General features: G+C 24.3%; 2 protein-coding genes across 7 annotated transcripts in view; one reads left to right on the top strand and one right to left on the bottom strand.

The window, feature by feature from the left end:
• The window catches only part of LOC122855320 (protein Skeletor, isoforms B/C), a 136372-nt gene that overhangs the window by 39626 nt on the left and 77414 nt on the right, over positions 1–19332 (bottom strand). For all 5 annotated transcript variants that reach the window (XM_044156628.1, XM_044156604.1, XM_044156593.1 and 2 more), the window contains one exon: positions 5265–5318. The gene's annotated coding sequence lies outside the window, so the exon portion shown is untranslated. The remainder of the gene's footprint in view (positions 1–5264; positions 5319–19332) is intronic.
• The window catches only part of LOC122856244 (complexin), a 97573-nt gene that overhangs the window by 15186 nt on the left and 63055 nt on the right, over positions 1–19332 (top strand). The window lies entirely within an intron of this gene.

Below are 19332 nucleotides of genomic sequence, written 5' to 3'. Positions count from 1 at the left end.
ACTCTATCAAAGGTGACTGTGTTGATTCAACGGTATATATGTATCGGTGTGTGTGTGGATGTCTATGTAATGTCGTAAATTTACGTGAAAATTTTTTTCAAAAAGTATATATAAAAGCGATAGAGAGATTGGATTGAAAAAAAAAGAAAAGAATAAAATGAAATAAAAAAGAACAAGAAATTGAGTCAGTAAAGGTGAAAAGAATGCAAGCATGAGGAAAATCGAGATAGCGTATCGATTGATTTATTCATACACTCTTTCACGTTGAATATATAAAAAAGATCTTAGAAATATAGGAAGTAACGATCACGGTAGAAGAGTTTGAGAAACCAGCCGCAATATCGAGTTACTTTTTTTTATATAAATATATAACTCAAAAGTATTTTTGTCTTTTGATAAAAGAAAAATAAATAAACATTATAAATATGTATGTACATAATATTTTATCTTTATTTATTTTTCCAATATAAATAATAAAAAAACAAAAAAAAAAAACATTCTCATGTTATATTAATTTATCATTTATTATTTTATTATAATTTTTTTTTCATCAATATTATTTTTTATGGAATAATTTAATTTGCTATTCAAATACTAAAGAGATGATAAGTAATTTTTTTTGTTTTTATATTATCATTAAGTACACTTGTTTAATAACGACTATAAAAAAAAATAATTTGATAATTGAAAAAAAGAGTTTAATAGTTTTGGTTAAAAATTAGCGATTGGTGTTGAAAAAAAAAAAAACATAAAAAACAAACAATATTAAGGTGGATTTAATAGACATATATATGCAATGAAAAAGTTGGAACTATCAAGTTGTACCAGGTATTCATCTTCGGTTTATCTATCTACTTGCACTTCCGCTAATGACTTGAAAACTCATTCAGCATTAAGAACGCCTCTTGAGAAACTTTTCATCCAGTTATTCTTTTAACTACCCAAAATCATCCTACTTTTTGGACCTCATAAAATTTAAATCTCACCAATACTACTACATATATTTATATTCACTTGTTTTTCCTTTTCAAACCAAAAGTTTGTTTTATTTTTCAAGTGACAAAAGTTTTTGAAAAAATAAAATTTCATTTATCATCTGTATTGATTGTATGAAATTTATTAATTACTTCAAGAAGTCTTTGAATAAAAAAAATAAATAAATAAATAACTCAAATGAAAATAGAGATTTTTTATTTATTTATTATGATGGTAAATATTTAGAGCATAAATTTAGTATAAAAATAGTTTAGGGTATATCGGATTTCAGATTATTTGAAAGGGTGGTATATATATATATAGTTTTGTAAAATTGTTGAATAGATAGCCAATCGATTGATTGGTTGGTTTACCTCGAGGATGAAAAGTCGCTATATTTTGCCATGAAGAAAATTGTGAAGGGTTAATTCTCGAAATAGCTCAGTGTAAAAGAAGCTGGTTTATCAATATTTATACTCTAAACTCACTGCATAATGGAAAATTCTTTTCTTCTTCACCTTGTTCTTGTTTCTATAAAGTCATTTTTTTTTTTTTTTTTTTCTTTCTCATTTTCTTGACTATCTGTTGTAATCGTTACATTCTGAATTTAACCTGGAAAAAACATCTCACTTGAGTTACTAATTGAGCATAAATTTACTTTTTCTTTTTTTTTTTTTCATGAAATTGTATATGGATTTTATTCATAAAAAATTTATGAATGCATAATTGTATTATATATGGAATATACAGAATATTATATTTACTAGATTTTCCATATTATTTATATATATTTTATATATATTTGACATAAATATTTCATTTGTTTATAATGGATAGAAATGACTTATGGAACTCTATAAAATATATTTTTTAATTATTCATTTTACTGCTTAATCCGTTTTTTCTCTTGTTTTTTTTTATATTATATTGTATATGTTTTTCTTATTTTTCATTTTTTATTTATATTAAGTTAAAAAAATTTATAGGATTTATTATACATATTATATCTATACAAAATATATAAATATATAAAATTATATAAAATATATAAAAAATATATAGTGAAACCATATATAGAATATATGAAAATATATATGAATATATATAAAATATATATAGGAATAATTTATGAAAATTACGTATCCATATATTCTATTTATATTCAATATATTTTATACATATTCATGATTTGTATATATCTTGCCTTAATATAGATCTATTATTTATTTATATTTGCTAAACATACATATACTATTTTTTAGTTTATTGATAATCGAAGAAAAATTACGATGCAATATACAAGGACAATTGATGTATATATTTTTCAACATATCATGATTTATTTATCAATAAATACTAGCTAAAATGAAAGATACTATCAATTTAATGTTGATGATTTTATTTTATCCCTCGTGGACATGTGTATTTATATATACGCTATTTTTATGTTTATCTTTTTTTATATGGAGGAAAAAAAAAATAACAAAAAATGAGGTCACGCCTACCCGACACAGTAACTAGATAGACGGTTCCATAAAGAGGGCGACAACGAAAAGAAAAAAAAAAAATAAATAAGAAAAGAAAAAATCAGAAGGGAGGATCTAGTCGACAATAATAGAATCCAGGATATATTTATGTTGTTAAAATAGAAAAGGGTGATGTTATATTTTTTTTTGAAAGTCTATTTGCTCCTCAAGGCTATGTTCTTTTTTTTTTTTTTTGTTTTACTTTATTTATTACTTTCCTATGATAAAAATTCTCAAAGTATATTGGCTACCCCTGATCATTTATATAGACAAAAATTTAGCAAGTATCCTCTCAACTTGGTCATAGTATTATCATCTTTTCTCCGGATTTCAAGTAATTATTCTCTATCTTCCTCTATTGAGTTTAATCTCAAGTTTTAGTCAAGTGTTCCTAATCGAGGGTTATCCAGTCTAATTACTAATCAAGGACGTGTCGGTTGTATCACATCGACATTGAGACTCCATATAAATACTTGACAGTAACAATCATCTGATCCCTTGATATTATTCGAAATTATCATTACTTCATCAAATTTTCAATAATAATTATTAAAAATATTTTATATATGAATATAGATAGAAAAAAAAATATATATATCATAATAAAACACAACATCACCACCTCTCTGCCTTCAACAACAACAACATCATATTTCATATCAAAAACATCTGATTTTATATACAAATGACACAATAAAGAGTTGAGATATAAAAGTTTATTCAGATAAAAAGTTTATTTTTTTTTTTTTTTCATCGACGTACAAACATGTGCGTTTTAACGTCTATACATACAATAGCAGTCGATTTTTTTTTTCTATTTTTTATTTCTTGACTATCTGATAAAATGACAAATAAAAAAAAACTTCTATGTAGAGTCAATGTGTTATTTCCATATACACCCACGTAAAAAAAAGAACAAAAAAAAAAAACCCACATGATAATAGAGACAAAGAAAAAAAAAAAAAAACAATCAAACAACAAAAACTATTATGAAAAACAATAAAACAAAAGAAAAAGAAAAATATTAATAATGAAAAAAAGAAACAAGTATAAGTTTTAGATATATAAATTAATTAAAAACGTACTCGAGTTTTTAGAAAACAATACTTCATTATCATTAGTTAGTTATTTAATGCTCTTGACGTATACACATTCATGAATCATGACAGTGTGAATATATTTATTGTAATATTCAAATGAATGCTGTTAAATATAAATATTAAAAAAAAAAATAATAATAAATGGCTGATAGAAAGAGAAACAAAGTGACTGACACCAAAAATATATTTATGTGTTTATTTAAAACGCGTACGTTTTTTCTCTACATGACTATGATGTATACATGTATATTGAAACCCATAAAATACATATGAATATATATATTTCATGTATTCCATACACATGCATGCATATAACAATTGTTATATGATATTCACGTATATTTCAAAACCGCTGATTAAAATTGATGCTAAATTTTGATTGGTATACACCAAAAATTAGAGAATCAGTAGTTATAGTCAATATTTTGTCAGACATTCGATTAAAATTTTAACAAATATATGTATATATAAATATATTTGAAATTGATATAGTAAACTAATATAGATTTTATTGTTTATCTATAATTATCAAATAAATTTATAATAAAATTATTAAAAGATTTTTTTTTCTTTTGTTGCTACATGCCATCGCAATATAACACATATTAATATTTTTTTTTTTATCTCTAAGTAAAAAGTCTTACAAGTGATAAAAGAAAATAAAAAAAAAAAAAATAGTAGTTGGTTGTAAAAGAAAAAGACAAAAAAAAAAAAAAAATGTATAATATAAAATAAAAAAAAAAAGGTCATTTTTCATGGTCGAGTGCCTTATGATGTAGACGAAGGGTTTGATATTGAAGCGCAGAGCAATAAAAGTAGCTTTGCTTGCTAGTTTGAGGTGTTTTTTTTTTTTTTTTTCTTTCTTTTCTGTTCACAGATATTATTATATCTTGCAAGAAAATTTTTATTTCTTTATTTTTGTTTATTTTTTTTTTTTTGGCTTTTTTTTATTAATTTCTTCGTTGCTTATGAGATTTTTATTTTTGTTATTTATTATTTCTTTTACTCTTTAGTGTCTAATAATGAAACATACCTAAAGCACCAATATTACCGTAGACTTTTTGGAATTATATAATACTTTGTATATATAAAACAAAAGTCACGCTCGTGTGAATAAATTAAAGTGCTCGTTGACGCGTATAATTTGCGTAATTGCATATTGCAATTAGGGGTTTGTTCAAAAGTGGCAGCGTAATTAGAGCTAGTATAGTTATGAATTATAATGATTTTCATATTCCAAATAAATTTTCATTCAATTGTAAAATTATATATTATTATTTTTATGGAAATTTTAAAAAATTTCATTATTCTAACGGTCGCATTTTTATTTTTATCTATTGATTACTTCAAGTATATTTGGTATTTTTTGTTAAATTAGATTTTCGAAAAAGAATAACTTATTTTTATCAATCCAATCAATGAATCGTATCACTGCATTGAGAAGAGCTTTTGAAATGAGATCATGCAGAGTATCCACTATTCTCAAACTCAATTCTACCTGACTACACATTTTCCAAAGCACCATTGACCCTACCACCACCATCACCACCATCATTATCATCATTCACTGTCTTCAATATTCACACACCCACACATATGCATATACTTTAATTATATATTTAAATATATCTTCAATCAAATACAAATTTAAATAACTACTCACCATTTCTGCAGTTGATTTATGATCATCAGCTTGTCCTATCGATACACACATCATCTGCAACAATAATTCAAAAAAATAATTACATAATTGAACTAAAAAATACACTTGTATATTTGAGTAATCAATATTTCAATTTTCCATATGAAAAAAATAAAAAAATAAAAAGCTCAATTAATTTAATATACAATTCATTGCTATGAATGTTTTATAATGCTAAAAAATTATATATATATTATATATTCACAATAAAAAATTTTTATGAATATTTAAATAATAAATTTACAAAAAAAAAAAAATTGTTAAATTTATATCTGTGTTATTTTATGTTAAAAAAAGATGAAATTTTATTTTTTTTATATTCCAATAATCAATAAAAAAAATATATATATTTCAAGGTAGTGTAGTTGTATGAATGTATATAGTAATGTAATAAGATAATCCGTATGATAAGTTCAATGTAGCTACATGCAAGAAAATTAAATTGGATTTATTCGGGCTATGTATCAAATATTCACAAGGACATTGTAAAATCGTCAGTAGAACATAATTCAAGTTACTATTATCGACATGTCTCTGGTTATAAGCAACACTATGTCCTACAATATATATAGTGTATTTTATAGCATTGCAATGGCGTTTTGACTGATTCGATTATCTACTTGGTGTGTCGTAAATATTCAGCTTCTGCGCACAAACTATCTATAAGATATTGCTGGTTATGTAACATTAAATTTAAATTTTGTGTTATACTTTGTAGTGTATGAATTTTCTTACCAAAATGACGAAAATGTCAAGTAGTCTTTTGATAATTATCCTTTAGACAAAATAAGACGTTGGTATATATAATGGCTGTGAAAATTTAACTCAAAGACATCTTGTTTGAAAGTATAAGGTGTCACAATATGATGGAAAACACAAAGGATAAAGAAAATATTTTACTAACGAGTCATGAAATTATAGAAAATTTACAGACAAATTTTCCATGACACTTGAGATGATATACAAAAAAATATTTCTATTATACTAAAAATTTTATTATATCTCAAATATTTTCTGTTATTTTCTTCATCCAAGTTGATGATATTTTTAAAAACCTTTTTCATTTTAAAATTTTGTTTTTTTGTTGGTTATTCTGTCGTGTATGCATATAGTGTTGGAGATCTTTGTAAGTGATATCACTGACTCTACATGCGAGTAGTATATGTATTCATTGTTTGAGTTAGCATCCCTTTTGCGTGTCAGCAGCCAACCATCATACTCTACATCATCATGCCACTGGCATTTGTGGAGATAGTATTTCAAATTCACTCGTCCATTCTCTAAATTTACATAACGTTTTTTCTCAAAATCCCAAGCTTTCAGTTTGGCTATTTCTCTCCTCCCCTGTTTAACCCTCTCTTCGTTTATACAAACAGTATTATTTCTCTTGCAATGCATTGCTAAAGCAAACTAATTTTGTAACGATTTTAAAAAAGATTATATATTTTTTCATATTTTTTTTTCCATTCTCACTTTTATGCAGGATATGTGAGTGTCTATGTTTTTTTTTTCTTTCAGACAAAGAGTAGATTTTTATAATAATAAAAAAAAAAAAAATAACAGACATAATATTTTATACATTTAAATAAAATATATATGCATATTTTTTTAATTCAAAGGATTAAATTTGATGATGAGTGTTTAAAAAAGATTTATATAAATTTATATGATCATAAAAATTTTGGTTATATTGGATTATAAATGTAGTATATATTGTTAATATAATTTTCAACGTATTCATGTGCCTATCAGGGATTGTTAAAGGTAATCTCAATATCCTTGATGCCACTTGAAAGAGACGAGGGTTTTGTATATCTACTCAACTCATCCTCCTTTATTTCTCCCTCACTTGAATTGTCTGCCTTCACTTTGGCAAATACCAAAACCTACGTTTTGCTATCGACTCCTTTTGTTCGCTAATTTTGAACATCACAGCTACCCTTCTTATACAGAGATAGATAGAAAAAAATAAATAAATAAATTGGGAACACGAGATAAATGAGACAATTTTATCTACCATCAATTTTTTCCTGTTCAAATTTTTTTTTATCTTTTTTCTTTTTGCTATTTCTATTTTTTTTATCGTAAAGAAATAAAATAACAGTTTTGAGGGGGTTCTGATGAGTGGTTTTTTTTTAAACTTTGATTTTTTTTACAAACGATATTGTTTCAGTATTTTTAGAATTAAAAAAGTTTCGATCATGAAAAAATAAAAAAAACAAAACGTTTCAACTCTCGTTTAATCCAGTGAATTTTTTTTTTTTTTTTTTTTTTTTCATATCATTAAACCTTAATATTACTAATTTTTTTTTTCTCAACAATTGTAGAGTTCAAAAAAGTTACCTTCATTTCAATTTGACTATTCTGATAGTTAGTATTTTAAAAAAAAGTAAAAAGAAAAAAAAACTGACTTTGAAATGAACTCGTCAGTTTGAAGTTGCATATTCTCAGCATGAAAAACTTGATATTCTTCATATTTTAGATATCTATAGTTTTAATAATACAACGATCAAAGAGAGATGAAATTCTAGTTACAAATATAGTATATTATAAAAATATAAAAACGAATGTAATATGCAAATGTTTTTTGCAACTACCGAATAGTAAAATAAATAAAAAAATAATAGAATATAAAAAAATCGTTTGTGGCAGAAAAAAAAAAAGGAAATAAAAAAGAAATGAAATAAATTGTAGACTGCTAAGTGAGAAAAATATAATATAACGATTTTTGCAGAACAAAAAAAAAGAAAAAAAAACATGACAGCCATAGTCACGATATTTTTTCATTTAAAATTTTAAAATTTAATTCTAAGCTTTGTTTAAAAGTATTACATATATAAAATAATAATAATAAAATATATTTATAATAAATTTTTTAAGTATATTATATGTGACACAGTTTATTTAATATTATTTTATATTTTTAACGATCACATTTCCAATTACTCTGAGTAGCAACAAGAAATTGTTAGAAATATAAATCAAAATTTTATATGTCCACAAAAATTATAGTACATAGATACAGTTAAAGTTCACAGTTGCAATATGCGCTTCGGTAAATCTCATACTAAATCAAATTTCAAAGTATAAACGACACAAAACAAATACACTATTGACTCAGTTGTTATCTAGCCATCAGTTATATTTAGACATATGTATATAAATGTCCAAATCTCAAATATTTAGATGATGATTTATTTATAAAAATATAAACCAAGTCCAGCAACTCTATCAAAATATAAAACAGATAAGAAAAAATAATAGTGACAGTTTAAGAGTATATAGATAAAAAGATTAAAATTGTAATAAAAATTTTTAAAGTAATTTAATAAAAGCAAAAAAAAAAAAAAAGTTGAAGAAAGATATTTTAACCAGCTTGAATTATATTAAAAAACAAAAAACAAAAAGCTTTGTTCATAACGTTTAATCAAATTTTGTGAATATATACTGATAGGTGAAAATGCATAACATGTATATACTTTTGTCGACAACATACTTTGAAGCTTTTAGTATTTCAAGCTTTTACGCAAGTTGAGCTTTTGTCATGTGTGTATGTGTGGATCAGTTTTTTATATGTATATAGATATACCATTATTACTTTCCCCTATTTTTTTTTCTCATATATATTCATCCCTCCTGTTCTTTTTCCCCTTTCACTACAATTTTTATACTCAAAACATATATATATTTGAGGGTGCTTTGGATATCGTTACTTCTATTCGCTCAAACGTTTCACGTTGTAATTATATCAAGTACTCCAAGGTGCTCTAAAGCCATAAAGGAATATTATACAAAATTTTACAACGATATTGCAATTCTGGCTAAGCCATATATGAGCAGAGATAACATCATAAAATATAATTTTAAATATACATGCTCAAATGAAATGACTATAATCACAATCAGTGACCTGGAAAAAAAATTATTTATTTTTTTTGATATCTGATTATAATTAATTTATGATTTTTTGCTATATATACAAATTATATTTTATTTTGTTTAAATTTTTATTTATTTATTTATTTAGTTTGTTAAATAATTGAGAAATCGATGCAGCTAAAATTTCTGCGGCGACTCCAGGATGTGAATTGTGAGGTATGAGATAGACTGTTGGGGTTTGGGTATAAAGGGGAAGAAATAGTAGGAAACTACATTGTGGGGTGGACATACCAAGGGACATGGAAATAATGCAATGGTCTAATGCATTGTTCTCTCACTCGTTGGCAGTCTGGAATTTGTACGTCCTGGCAAGACATTGTTATCAAAAGTGAGCAAAAGAAAAAAAAAAAAAAAAAAGATAAGAATATAGAAAGACAAGGAACATGAAGATAATAAAATAAAGATGAAAAATATAAAAAAGAGAAAAAAAAAAAGCAAGAGATAGTTCATTGAATTTTGCATCTCAGTTAAATGTCAGTAGTAGAGGTCCGTTACTCGTCAGCCACATACTACTTTTCTTGACACTCTTTAAAACTTTATTTCTATCTTTTGGTCTTTGTTATTCCAACAATGCCACTGCACATCTTCAATTATTTTTCAAAAGTCACGTTGAATATTTTACCACTATACATATATATATATATATATTTTTTTTTTTTCAAATATTTTACATCGTAAATAATATATCTATATATATATTTTTTTTTTCTTTTTTGTAGTAATATCAGAGTCGAAGACATGTTCCTGTCCTGAGAACTTTTTTTCTTTTTTTTTTTTTATTCTATCCATTTCTTTGGTCTTTGGCTTTTTTTTCTTTTTTCGTTGATTCTTTTTTTTTAGCTTCTTATTCTTCTTCGTTGACTGAGATGGCAGCTACTCAGGTTCTTTATTAAAATCACGTCATGTGAAATTACCTGATGTCAAACCACAAAGATGAAGTAGATAAAAAAAAAAAAATAGATGCAAAATTTTACATGAATTCGTTCTTGTAACTATGATAGTTACAATTTTCAAAAATGATTGATGATCAAAAAAAAAAAAAATTCCCCAATTTTCACCTGTCATTTATTATTATGTGATAATCATTTTTTTTTTAATTTATAAAATAAATTTATTCCAACCTAATAATACGTCAAAAACTCTTGATAAATTATTAAGTAAAATAATATATCATTACCAAATGAAAAAAGCTTACTATAAATTATTATTATAATTTTCAATTTCAAGTTAATAATCTACTATTTTATTTCATTAAAAAAATATGAATAAAAAATTTTTAAAAACGGAATCCTCTCAACATAGAATATTCTATGTTTCTATAAATTCAAGCTATTAATATTTTTTTTATTTTAATAATACATAAAAACCTTTTTTTTTTGAATTGTTTATCTGCATTATTTTAAATAATAATTTGATTTTTTAATTAAAATATATAATATTACTTTTAGTTATAATGAAAATAATATTTAAATATTCGTGATACATTAAAAGCAGCAATATTTTTATTTTTGTCATCCATATAACATTTGAAATTTTAAAGCCATGGATTAGTATCAACACCTGGCATTTACGAGTAAGCGTCTTTAAGCGTATTTGACTTGGCTTTTAGTATATTTTGCATATATGTAGCTCTTTTGATAGTTGAACCAACAAGCATACATGTATATAAATATAAACGTTTGAATACAACGAAGAGAGCTTTCATCAGTGACTTATATATATAAAGAGAAGGTTGGGTTAGAGAGAAACGATGGGTTGTTGTATATTTATATTTACGGATTGTGAACACTGAGCTATCAACTAGCACGACAACAGTCACTCGCATGTTTCACTTGATATAAATGTGTGTTGTTTGTTGAATATAAGAGAACAAAAGTAATAAGAGAAGAAAATAGATGTAATGAGGAAGCAAATTTACTTTTGCAATTAGTCTTTAAAATAAATAAGGAAATGAAAAAAAATTACTACAAAATAGTAGAGGTATTTTCACTCATGAAAAGAAATAAAATGATAGAGAACTTGTTCGACTGACGACGTGGTTTATTTTTTTGTTTCTTCCTCCTAAAGTCTTGAAAAAGCGGTGAAGTTAAAAGTAGAATTAAAATTCTGGAATTTCACTGACTCTTTTTGAGAGGAAGAAAACTAAGGGGTATAAAATTCTCGTAATGTTTACGTCGTTGACGCCTTGAGGGTTGACGGTTGAAATTGGAGAATATTTTTCACAGCTGAAAAGGAAAAAAAAAAGTTTGCCTCACTTTGGCAAACATTTTGAATTAAGTATCATTCGAAGCGCAAAAGTAGGAAAACAGTTTTTCAAAGAATATATATATATATATTTTATTTAAAAGTTTTTTTTTTTTATTTGCATCGATAAAACTATTCCAATTATTATGGACTAAATTTTGGTATCTATTTTTCCACCTTTCATTTAGTATTTTTCTTCCTGTTATATTCTTACAAATAACTACATGAAGTTTTCAGGATATTTTATTATTATTATCATAATATTAATTAAATTAAATTCTTGAAAATTTAATTTGTAAAAATATATTTAAAAAAAAAATCAATTTACAATATTTTTTAGATTACGAAATATATTCTCAATATACATAAATACGAATTACATCGTTTTTTCTTGATATTCTCAATCTCGAAAAAATGTCTATTTCCCAAAGTGTATATCCGACATTCTATCGATACTTACCACCTTCCATCTCATAAATTCCTATCTACTATTTTTTTTTTTTTTTTACCCGTATACATCTCGATTTTTATTCTGTTTTTATTTCCTTTTCAATTTTATTTTCCCATTAATTTAAAATTGCCAGGAATGATATTTTTTCAAGCGTAACAAAAAAAAAATATACATATAATTTTTGTAATGGTAGATAATTCAAAATAAACTTTTATATTATTTATTAAAACTATATCTATCTGTTATTCAATTGACAGGATTTTTATGATTAAAACTTTGATAATTAATTAAAAAATAGATTTAGATTTGATAAACACAACACAGTCAAAGACAGTATAATAATATTATCATAGAAATCAAATATAATTCGAGTAGATATGATAACATCATCGAAAACTAAATACGTGAGATAATAATATTTATAAAAAAAGAAATAAAAAAAAAGAAAAACATTTTAAGTGGATTATCGATCGTTGTATTCTGTGCCAGTTATAATTAATTCAAATGGGTACAAATATTATGATGCACCCATTCGATGATAAAGCGAGAAAGAGTGAGTGAGAGAAATATGTACTTGCCTATGAAAAGCTCGATTATTATTTTGAGCTAAAGTGAAATTGCGTTAATAATCAACATCAGATAATCGTGAATCGTGCTTAAGTATTTAATAGTATACGTTTTAATAACATCCTTAGGCATCAATTTAATATTATTTCATTGGCAAAGCTTAATGTTGTCCAATATTACGTCATATTTATCAAAATAGTGACCCTAATACCAGATTGTTGTGGTTATATCATTAATATACTATTCAAAATTATAACTGACCACACACATACGCACAATATCAATACTAATTACAAATTAATAATTGATAATTACTATATATATTTTAAACATTTTTAATATATTTAAATTGAAAATTTTTGAAATTATTATAATTGAATAATGTATGTAAAATATTGATAAACTTTTGATAATAATTTATAACAATAAGATATCAAATAACTGTTTGAAACTGTTGGAAAGTCAAAAAATCAATTTCTCATGGGATCAGTTAATTCTCGACAAAGTCATTTTGCTAATATAATTTATCTCCCTATCCACCCTCGTCTACTTATCCCCATTAAGTGGCCAAGATTTAGACGCGTCCCGGTAGTCTTGCTATACTATCTACTTTTCAAGACAATTACTTTACTTTCTCATAATTTTTACCTTTTTTTTTTTCTTTTTTTCTTACATTTCACTAACGACGACAAAGATTCACTTTTCTTCTTTCTTTTTGAAATAAAAAAATATATGAAAATAAAAAAAGAATAATAATAATGACTTTATTGTATTCACAGATAATTGGTCGCTACTTAAGAGCTCTAAGTGAAATTAGAAATAAAAAATATTAATTTCTTTTTTATTGTGTGATATTTGATAGCTTTTTTTTTTTTTTTTTGAATAATGACATGCAATTTTCATGAATTAATATTATTGGTATTTTTTAATTTTTTTAATTGACTTTAATTATCATTTTACACATAATAGTTTTATTAACATGTATATTATAAATTACAATGTTGCATTATTGGCGTATTTTTATATATTAAATTTTTGTAACAAATTCATTAAAAATAATTTCAACTGTTTATTAATATTATATGAAAATATTTTTGGTCTTTGAAGTCACTAATGAGATTAATTTTATATTTCATTTAGCAAATAATCTGATAACGCGTATATACTAATTTTAAGCTCATTAAAATTTCTGAATTTCGAATCAAAAACTAAAAAAAAAAAAAACGAAATAAAGTAGAAATAAAAAATCAAACGATATATCTAAAGCTCTCGATGTACATATTTTAGAGTGTATTATTTTTGAACTTGATAAATATGGCTCAATAAAATAGTATATTTATAATTGAGGTAAATTTGAACTTGACCTTTTTAAAAATATTAATTAAGCAATGTCATTTATGGTCTCGTGTAGATGATGACCCAATTCTTTCTCACAGATGACTCAATGTCTCATCTGTCTATGTCGCAAGTGTATGGATAATACCACATGATAAATGCATCACTTCTGTCATACATAAGCCTACCTCTAAACTACCTAAAATTTATTTTATTTTTTTCTTAAACGACGACGACAGATGCTATCCAACTTTGAATACTCGTTCATCAATTGAACGTACGACACGCTTTACGTCAAGATTGTTGAAGATATTTACTTTGTTTTTTTTTTCTTTAAAAAAAAGCTCTATGCAAAAATGGCATACATGTATTTGCGAAAGTTAAAAAAACATTGTAACCAAATATTTATTTAAAAAGTTGTCTTATTTTTTACATCAATATAATTTGACTAATTTTTATAAAGATTCAAATAGTCATTGTTGATTGAGAGGTTAACCTATTTGTACTGAAGTACAGCCAATAAAACAACTTCTCAACTTTTTTTTTGACAAGTTTAGTTTTTTGTAGTATGATAAATTGTTAATAGGATTTTATCTCAAATAAGCCGAAAATTAAACAAGCATAAAATAACACATTTAAACAAAGTACACACGATTTAATAAGTAAAATAGATATTTAGGTCAAAATAATTAATAGTTAATGGTCAAATATCGACATTCAAATGACGTAAAAGTCGTTTAAATTTACTTCAAGGTAAAGTATTTGAAAATTATTATTGACTGCTGGTTTTAAAAGCATCGATTATAAATACAAAAGTATTATATTGGTGGAGTTAAAATTTTCGTGACTCGAAAGTTAAAGTTACCATCACAAGTGAAAATGCCCAGTTGATACAACAAGGTACCGAAGTTCTATAAAAATAAATAGCAGATGTCAGTAAAGTTGCTAAAAGAATGGTAAAAGTGAGATACAATGTAGTTGTTTTTTTTTTTTCTCTTTTTTATTCTTTTATTAAAACATCTGCCATGGTACACTTTGTTACTGCAGGTTAACAAAAAGTTATTAAATCATCAACACTATATCTCACTTAATTTTAACATTCTTCATTCACTTTTATCCTAATAAAAGCTTTTTTTTTTTTTTATCCAAACTTATTTCAATAAAAAAATCGATAAATAAATAAATAAACAGATAAAAAAACTAAAGATAATAATAATTTTGTATTATTTAATAATGATGTGATAATTTATCGTTTCATATTATCAGTATGACAAATGATACCTTGCAGCATAATGAAATCTGGCATCTTATGTCACTGTCACTTGTCTTTTTATAACACACCATAATTCACTTGGTGTCGGTGTACTAACATTTTCATCGAATTTTCTTATAATAATAATAATAAAGGCAACCGTGAAAAGCAGCTTAATTATACAAAGAAAAAAAAACAGAAAAAAAACAATAACAATAAATAAAAAAAATTGTGATTGTTGTTATAAATGGATTTGGCAACTTGAATATTTTAAAATTTACTTGATCTATTTTTGTGCACGAGATACTCAAATATACAATATTTAAATATATATATATATAGGTATACATTTGATATGTACAAATACAAAGTACTTTATATATCCATGTATTGTACAAAAGAATAAGGTTTCACGTTAACAAAATGTATAGACATATAGTTGGTGGAGGAGAAGCCGCTCCAAGTATCGAGTCAGTCTATCGATTTTCTCTATTATTAGCAAAACACCCAGCAGCGCCAGTGGTGACCCCCTAGTTGTACCCACCACAATATTCTATCTCATTTTCAACAGCTCTTAATACATGCATATTCATATTGCCATGTCATTTTACTGTTTATATAATTTCTACTTGTATATATAAATGTAACTTTGTTTCGCTCTTGTTTTCTAACCTCAAAATATTCTAAATATTATTTTGTTATTATTCAATAATAGATACTGTTGTTAACCTTCAAATATAATATTACCATTCGTGTCATGCATAGTTGACCTTACTTTGCCTTATTTCTTCATCATAGTTTCATTGAATTCCAAGGAAAATATTCCTAAATTTACAAACTATCATCGTCTTGTGTTTTACATAATATACATATACTGTTGTGTATATATGTACAATAATGTTATATATTGATTTGTACATGTATATTATATAATATACGTATACACTTTATGTACATACAGGCAAACATATTTTATATATATATACAAAAGAAAGGAAGCAAACTGTGAAGAGCCTCAAGCAAGTTTACTTTGTGTTGTTTAACCAACTCGAAACGATACGTCTTTACATCGTGCTTGTATATATATATATGTAAATGTACTCCTTCGTCTTTTGTTTTCTCTCTTCGATCTTTATTTGTGGCCTAATAAAGTAAAACTTAAATGCAACTTAAGATAAAATTTGTGAATAGTTAAATTTAACTTTTAACAAGTTTTATGTTTTTTAAATAATCGATTCTGTTTCAATACATTAACAAACATAATGCAATAATATCAACATCATGAGAGTGTTTTACCTAATTGGATTTTGAATATTAAATTGTGCTTTTTTTTTTTTATCTCAACTTTGAGCTTTTATGAAAACTAATTTATATATACTTATTTTTAAGCTTTAAAATAATTTGAAAAATTGATATCTTTGTGTGTCAATCAATGTCATTGTTTAATTTAGTTTAAAACTTTGATTTTCTAACTTTTCTTTATAATTTAGTACATATTCATGTCCATCATCTAATTTTTTTTTTTCAATTTCATATATGCAACTTTAAATAATTAATTAATATAACAGAAAAGTTTAGCTGCTGAATAATCTTTGATAGTATTGTCTGTAAATTCAAAGTAAATTTATTTGAAACTTAAATTTCAATGAATTTGTAATCAAGTTAATGTAAAATAGTTTTATGATAAATCTTCTTATAATAAGTAATTTACTTAATTTAATTTTAAACTATATACTATTATCGTATATAGTTATGCTATTTTTCAATTATTTGTTTTTGGAAATTTTGTTGAGTGAATTTAATAGAAATAATATATTGGTTCATGTTAAATTGATATTCTACAAACTCGATAACTTTATTGGAAAATGTTTAACTTTATTAATTTATTAATAAATAATAATATTTCAATTGATATTGTAGTTTTGTATATAATTTTGTATAATACGAGCTTTCATTAATATTTATATGCTTGTAATTCACATGTAAAGCTATTTTAAATATGATAATACAAATAACAAGCTAAACCAAGGTAAATAGAATAATTTAATATATTAAAAAAAAATATGGACATTTATTCATCAATTTTTAAAAATATTTACTGAGAAAATTAAAGTCCTAAAATAGTGAAATTTAAATTAAGTGCATTTTTTAAGTATTATCTTTACAATTATTCACTGATAAGCCCCTAACAATAATTTATAATTACATTTTATCATGACACATAAGTGATAACAAATAATAAATGTTAACACTGTAAGCTTCGGGTTAACACGACCACTTGAGCATGTAAGTAGTTAGATGTATATTTGGTCAGACATTCATACATTACACTTTCAACTTTGACTAAACACTGGCACATAAAACTTTCCATGTTTAGATAAAAAAAAAAAATTAAACTAAACAAAGTTAATTTTCGAGTCGTTAAGTTTATTTTTTTTTATTTCAGGTAATATCCAATGTATGAAAATGTGTGTGTGTGTGTGTGTGTGTGTATATATATATATATTTGAAAACTTGTATGAATTATGATTGTATAGAAAATAGAAATAGAGTAGTAATTTTAGTTGGCAAATCAATTGTACTGAGTCATGACTAGTGTAGCACCTGGTTTGTTAAAACCTGAACCTCGTCTGGTCTACGGTTAAACTTGTGCAATATTCCTGCGGGCTTTTATACGTTATGTTATCCCTTTCTACTAGCTGGCTCTTTCCATAGTCCACTTATAACTCTACTCTCACCCTAAAACTCATATACAATGTATATTCACACTGGCAACCCCCAAAGTTCTATATATAGAAATTTCACTGCAAGAATATATCGAATATTTGTGAGAGGTCGTTTTAAACTTGAGAAAATTTTCTTATCGTGCACGATTTTATTACAATCATAGAAGAATATATATATGAGTAGAAGAAATAAAAAAAAATTTTTTATTATTAAAAACGTTTGTCGTATAAAATATATAGCTATGGAATTTTTTAGTTGGATTAAGTACGCATACCTTTTTGGAATAAGGATTAGTTAAAGAGAGAGGTATTGCTAAATTGTAAAAATATTACATTGCCACAATTCGATAGTCGATAATTGCATTTATATATGTATGTATGTATGTATGTTGAACTAAAAGTTCTGTGAAATTATTTGCAGTTTAGCAAATGAAAACTGAGTTAGAAAAGGATGAAAGGAGTTGTTGGTAAAGTTCATGAAAATACTTTGATGAAGGAAGTCTCTATAAATTTGCTTCATTGACTTCAAAAAGTAACTATTATCGATTTTATTTTACAGTAAAATATAAATTGAATCAACGAATTAAGTAGATACTTAAAAAAAAAACATGAATATTTTTCATTATTTTTTTGGACAGATTAAAAATTGGTTTTTAGATTAACAAAAATAAATTTATAAAAAAATGAATTAATTATAAACTGTCAATGAAAATATGGAAATATTTTTTAAAAAACTTTTTCAAATAAACGATGAATAAATTTTGATAAAATATACAGATTTTCGTTTATAGACATATCGAAAGCGATGAGTTTTGAATTCACATCATGCTTCCAAAATTTTTTTGAAATAACTCAGTATTCCATGAATAAAAAGCATCAAATCTATTTTAAACAAGCATAAAAATATATATAAATCATAAAAAATCTCAATAATCCCAACGAAAAATAATAAAAAAACAAAAGAAAAATTATTTTATAATTTTAAAATGATTTTAATATATTACCAATCAAATATCCAGATAATTTTTTATAAAATTCCATGAAAAATATAATTCCATTTTCTACTGTTTGAAATATTTCAAGAATTATATTATTTACCTAATAGCGTTATTTAATTAAAATATATTAAAGCTTGAAAACAAAGAGAATAAAATAGAAAAAAAAATTAGCTTTTTATCTACTTTACTTGATTTTTTTATTTATTTTTTCTTTATTTTCGTCCAATGAATAGATGAGCCACAAAACGATAAAGATTTTTTTTATCTATAGTTCTCTAATACTGAATTGTTAATAGCACTCTGGAGAATGAACTCAATGACAATACGTTTTCTATTTTTTTCACCTACTTTTTCAGCAATTTGCAGACCAAGTATTTTCACACTCAATACTTTATGTCTAACTATTTTTTCATTGTTCTCGCACTTTATATCAAAGATGAATCTCATAGGACGTATTTTTATTATCTCAAAACTAAACTAGAAACTGGACTTGACTGTAAATACATATAGCAAAGTA

Source organism: Aphidius gifuensis, linkage group LG1 (assembly GCF_014905175.1).
Source record: "Aphidius gifuensis isolate YNYX2018 linkage group LG1, ASM1490517v1, whole genome shotgun sequence".
Taxonomy (NCBI): domain Eukaryota; kingdom Metazoa; phylum Arthropoda; class Insecta; order Hymenoptera; family Braconidae; genus Aphidius; species Aphidius gifuensis.
Note: the sequence above shows the minus strand (reverse complement) of the source record. Positions and strands in the feature narration are given on the sequence as shown.